Source organism: Diaporthe citri (assembly GCF_014595645.1).
Source record: "Diaporthe citri strain NFHF-8-4 chromosome Unknown scaffold_4, whole genome shotgun sequence".
Taxonomy (NCBI): Eukaryota; Fungi; Ascomycota; class Sordariomycetes; order Diaporthales; family Diaporthaceae; genus Diaporthe; species Diaporthe citri.
This window is the reverse complement of record NW_025064849.1, coordinates 4,582,948-4,589,971: the sequence shown is the minus strand read 5'-3', so window position 1 is coordinate 4,589,971 and position 7,024 is coordinate 4,582,948.

Genomic DNA, 7,024 nt, shown 5'->3' with positions numbered 1-7,024 from the left:
TTTTTTAAAGAAATTTCTTAAAGTTTTAAATAATAATTAACTTTTTAAATATTATTATATCTTAAAAAGCAAAGTTTTTTATAAAGCATTAAAATAAATTATTATTTATATTTTAATATTTTATTATTTCCTTTATAAATTTAAAAATAATAGGTATTTATTTAATTAATTATGCTACTTACTTTTATTATTAATTTATTTTAATAATTAAAATTAATTTATTAATTTTAAAACCTTTTATTAAAGTTAAAAAGTAATTAAAGTTTTTATATAAAAGTATTATTAATATTTAAAGATATTTTCTTAATATTATTATTAAATTTAATTATTTTATTAAGCTATTAAAATATTTAAATAATTTATATATAAAAGAAAAGAAAAAAGGTAATTAAGGAAATATAATAAAGTTATTTTAAAATATAAAAAAAGAATATTAATTATATAATAAGAAAGTATTTATTAATTTAAGTAAATATAAATTATTATTTATATTAAAGTAAAATAATTATAAGTATTTTTAATATTAATTATATAATAAAATATATTATATAATTAATAAATTTAAGATATTATTAAGAATTTATTAATTAATAAGTTAAATTTTTATAATAAAAAGGTTAAGGCATTATTAATTTCTTTTTATTAGTTTTAATTATAATATAATTATTAATACTTAGTTAAATAAAGTTTTATTATTAATAATTATTTATTTTTATAATATTAATATTAATTATTTAATATAAATATTATAACTTAATTATAATAATTCTTATTATTAATAATTATTACTTAATAAATAGTAATATAAATTTATTATTTATTTATTTTATTATTTATAATTATTTATAGGTAATTATTAATTAATATTAATTAAATTAATATATATTAATTAATAATAAATTAATTATATTTAAATTAGCTATATATAAGGAAGGAAGGTTATAGTTATTAGTTATAAAACCTTTTTTTAATTATAAACTATTTAAGGGTAGTTATATGCTATTATATATAATCCTTACTTATTAATACCTTAGTATTAATTGCTTATAATGTTTATTATGCTTAATGCTGCTATTTTCTTATAATATATTTATAATTATAATATTAATATTTATTACTTTATTATTTTAAAGTTAAATATTAAATATTTTATATATAATTAATTTAATTATTATAAATATAATTATTTTAATTATTATAAAAAAAATAAAGATATAGCTTTAATTAATTAAAATTAATAAAAAAAAGAAATTATATATAAAAAAAATATAAAACTTTTCTTATAAAGTAAGGCTTAAAATATATTTAATTTTAAGGAAAACTTTATTAAAAAAGGAAATTATTAATATATTAAATATTAATTAATTATAATATATATAATAACTTTATAATATTAAAGCTTTAAATAAAAAAGTATGTATAAATAATTTATATTAAAGGATTTTAAAAATATTATTAGCTTTATAATTAACTTATATTTAAATAATTATTTTTATTATTTAATATATTAAATTATAAGCATTAAAAATATATTAATTATTAAAAATAAGTTAAGCCTTTAATATATTTAAAAAGTATTAAAGCATAATTAAATAATTAAATTATAATATTCTTTATTTTTTCTTAAAATAATTACTTTTTTAAACTTATTATAAAAATATTAAAAAAAAGAATATATTATAATTTAAGCTTTATTTATTTTAATTAATTAATAAGCTTTAACTTTATATAAATAAGCTTTAATATAAATATAAATAAATAATAAACCTTTTTCTTTATATTTTAAATAATAACTTTATTTAAATATTTATAGCTTTAAAAGTATAAAATTAGCTTATAATAATTAATAATATTAAGAAAATTATTTATTATTTTTTAAAAATATAAGTTTTAATATATATTATATAATTATAAAGATTTTAATATTTTAATAAATAATAATATTAAATATAAAGTTTTTATTAACTTTTTTAAAAAAATGCTTATAAATTATTTTTTAAATTATAAAATTTTTAAATATTTTAATAAATTTAATCTTTATTAAAATAATGTTTCTTAATATTTTAAAAAAGCTCTTATATTTAATTAATTAATGGTTTTTTATTTATAAAATAATAATTATAATACTTATTATAAAAAAATTAATTAAATAAAGTTTTATTTTAATTTTATAAATAATTAAAAATGAAAAAAATAAAAGCCTTTAAAATTATTTATTATCTTTAATAAAAGGAAATAACTATTTTATATTATAAAAAAAGAAAAAGCTATAAAGAATAAAATTATATTAAAGATTAAGATTTTTTAAACCTTTTAAATAATAAGTATTTCTTAAGTACTTATTATTTTTAATTATTAAAATTAAAGTTATTAAATATAAAACTTAAAGAATTTATATATATTTATAATTTTATATAATTTCTCTTCTTATTATAAAAAATATTTATTATATATAAGTAATATTTTTAAATTAATATATTATTTATTTATATCTTTTTTAATATTAACTTCTTTTTTATTAAATATATTTCTTGAAATTATAAATAATTATTAATTTTTTAAGGCTGCGTAGCGCACTAATCATGCATTTAGCTTCTTTCCATAGAAAGCGTAGGTTTAAACCTTGCCGCGGCCGCCGAAATGTTTTTTAGGAATTTTCCCCTTAATTACGCTATGATAAATCGCAGCTTACCCATTCGCAACCCCCTTAGCTAAAAGGGGCCTATGCTTAAGGCCTTAAAAACCCCATTAAAGCTAATGGAAATAAGCACTTAAAGAAAGCCTTAAGCCCTTAAAACCTTAAATTAATAGCGCCTTAAAATATGCTTTATAATAAGGCCCCCTTATAAAGGGCCTTTAAATTAATTAGCAAATAAGCCTTATTATAAGCCTTAATTAGCTTTATTAAAAGCTTTATATTAGCAAAGGCAGCTTTATAACTTTATATTAAAGTAGCTATAATTCTTAATAAGAAAGTAGTAACCACTTATTAAATAATTATAAGAGATTTGCTTATAAGAAGTAGCTTTTATTAAAATTAAGATTAAAAGAGAGGATTATTAAGAAAGAATAGTAAGGAAGGGCTTTATAAATTTTAAAAAAGGTTAAGGGAAAAGCTCTTAATTAAAGAAATTAAAAGGCATATTCGTTTTTATTTAGCTTTAAGGCATGGTTTTTTTAATATAAGTAAATTTGCAAAAAGACTATATGCTAATTAGCAAGCTTTATATATATATATATATATATATATTATAGCTTTATGTAAATAAAATATTATTATTATATTATTATTATTAATCTTTTAAATATTATTATATTTTAAAAAGTAAAGTTTTTTATAAAATATTAAAGTAAATTATTATTTATATCTTAATATTTTATTATTTTCTTTATAAACTTAAAAATAATAATACTTATTTAATTAATTACATTAAATATATTTATTATTAATTTATTTTAATAATTAATACTAATTTATTAACTTTAAAACTTTTTCTTAAAGTTAAAAAATAATTAAAGTTTTAATATAAAAACATTATTAATATTTAAGGATACTTTCTTAGCATTATTATTAAATTTAATTACTTTATTAAGTTATTAAAGTATTTATATAATTTATATATAAAAAAAAAGAAAAAAGGTAATTAAAGAAATATATTAAGGTTATTTTAAAGTATAAATAAAAAATATTAATTATATAATAAAAATATATTTATTAAAAAGTATTTATTAATTTAAATAAATATAAAATATAATTTATATTAAAATAAAGTAATTATAAATATTTTTAATATTAATTAAATAATAAAATGCATTACATAATTATAAAATTTAAAGCATTATTAAAAACTTATTACTTAATAAATTAAACTTTTATAATAAAAAGATTAAAATATTATTAATTTCTTTTTATTAATTTTAATTATAATATAATTATTAATATTTAATTAAGTAAGGTTTTATTATTAATAATTATTTAATTTTATAATATTATTATTAATTATTTAATATAAATATTATAATTTAATTAAAGTATTTTTTTTTATTTTTATAATTATTTATAAGTAATTATTAATTAATAATAAATTAATTATATTTTAATTAATTATATAAAAAAAAGAAAAGTTATAATTATAAATTATAAAACTTTCCTTTAACTATAAATTACTTAAAGGTAATTATATATTGTAATATATAACCCTTGCTTACTAGCGCTTTAATGTTAATTATTTATAATATTATTAGCGGGGGCAGGGAAATAGGTAAGAAATAGTACTGCGCTAAATTCCAGCTGGCTATAAAAAGCTAGCTTTTATACTTATTTTAAATCATTTTTTTAAGAAATTAACTCTTTTCTTTTTTTATATATTTAATGCTTTAATTAAGCTTTTTTTATTTTTAAAAATTTTTAAAATATTTATTTTTTCCCTTTTTTTGGCTCCCTTTTATTTTTATCTTCCTTCTTTATTATATTAAAGTTCCTCCTTAAGTTATTCTTAAAAAGGTTTAGCAAAACTTATTCTCTATTTATTTAAGTAGCTTATTTTTATTAATAATTTAGCCTAAGCATAATTTTAATTTTATGCATTTTTAATTAATAATAAAAAGAATAAAAAGTTAGCTATAAGCTAATTATTTATTAATTTTATTTTTTTTCTTATTTTTATATTAAATATTATTAAATTATTTTATATCTTAACTTAAAGCTTTAATTAAAGCTTATATTTATTTTTATCTTATTATAAAAAAGAATTAAATATAATTAAACTTATAATAATATTATAAGTATTTTAAAATTATTTTTTAATCTTAAAATACCTTTTATGCTTTTAATATTTAAATAAAATACTACCTTAATCTTATATTTATATATTATTAAGCTTTAAACTTACTTTAAGTTTTTTATTAAAAATTATACTTAAATATAGTAATAATATAAATTTAAAATTAAAATAATAAATTTAAACTTTATAAATATTACTTAATATTAATTAAAAGTGCTTTAAACTCTTAATTAATATTTATTATTATTATTGCAACCTTAAATTTAAAATAAAGGGGCTATAATGCAAAATTAAGGGGCCTATCTTACTTATTTATAAATTTAATAAGTAGCATTATATTATATATTTTATATTAATTAAACTATATAAAAGGCTTAAATTTAAAGTATAACCCTACTTAAGCTTTAATTAAACTTAGATTTAATTTGCTAAGGATTTAATATAATATTAATAAATAAGGTATTAAATATAAATTTAAAAAACTTTCTTTATTATAATTTTATAATATTTATTTTTAAATAAAATATTTTTTTATTAAATTTATTTTATTTATTATATTTATTAATACCTTTATCTTTTAAGCTTTAATTTAAATATTTTATAATAATATTAAAAATAAATTCCTTAAAAGTAATTATTTTAATTAAAGATATTATTGCTTTTAAGTTTCTTTATCTTATTATTATTTTAATAAAAATTATTATAATATATATATTATATTTTTAAACTTAAAGCCCTTTTAAACTTACTTTTATTTTAAAAGTACTTTTAAACCTTAAAAACTATTTTTTTTAAAGCTAAAAAAGAAATTTTAAGAAACTTATTAAGGAAAAAGAAAAACTTAATCTTACTTATTATTAATTAAAGCATTAACCTTGCTTTAATTAAACCCTATAATTTATTATTAATAATAAGTTAGGGACTTAAATTAATATTTTAAAAGTCTTACTTTTTATTAATGTAATAATTTTACTATAAATAGCTTTATTTATAATTTATAATTTAAATATCTTAAAGTTTAATAAAATTAATATTATTAAGGTTTTAAATAGCTTTAAAATTATTACTTATTAATTTTCCTACTTAAATAATTAAATTTTAAAATTATTTAAGCAATATTATATTATTTTAAACTTAATAAAAATAATTAAAAGCATTATTATTAAATAATATATTTAAAAAAATTAAAAAGAAAAGCTTTTTACCTTTTATAAATTTAATAATTAAACTTACTTTATAAACTTAATTATAATTATTAAAAATATTATTTATAATAACCTTTATAATAAGTTAAAAGCATAAAAAGAAAAAATTAAAAAATATAATTAAGAACTTAATAATATAAATAATATTTCTTTTATTATAACTTAACCCTTTTATAAAATGCTTTTATTATATTTAAAAAAGTAGTTAATAAAAAAAGAATTATTTATAAGTTAGTAAAAAATATTCTTTAGCTAAACTTTAAGCATACCTTATTAAAAGTTATTAATTAAAAACTTAAGTATTTTAAGTAAAATAAATACTTATTTATATAAAATAATTTTAATTAAAATTTACTTAATTTAAAAAGGCTAAATTTCTTATAAAAAAGCTAAAATAATTTTAATTTTTTAAATTACCTTTAAAATAAAAACCTATAAGCTTAATAATCTTTATTTAAATTTAATTATATTAATATTATTAAAAAATATAATTAAAATTTATAAAATATAAATAAATTTATTAAAAAGTTTATAAAATTAAAGCTTAACTTAATTAAGTTTAAAAATAAATTTAAGGCATTTTAATAAGATATTAAAGCTTTTTCTTATAATAAATAATAAAGCAATTTTAAAATAATTAAGCTTAAGGCTATAAATTTTATTTAATAGCCTTTAGTAGGATTTAATTAAAGCAACCTTAATAATAATAAGGCATAAGCTATAATTTTAACGCTTTTCTTTAAAAAAGATAGGTTACTTAAGGTTTCCTATAACTATACTTTTTAAAACTATAATATATATTAATATAATAAGTTTAAGCAGCTTTTTTAAATAGCTTATTAATAGCTTTTAAGCTAAAAGAGTTATTAATATTCCTTAACTTACTTAAAAATGCTTAAGCTAACCTTTTAAAATATTTAAACCTTATTTATATTTAATTATATTATAATTAAAATAGCTATAATTTAAAAAGATATATTTATAATTAATTAAAGTTCTTATTTAAGAAGGAAAGATTTAATTTACCTTATATAA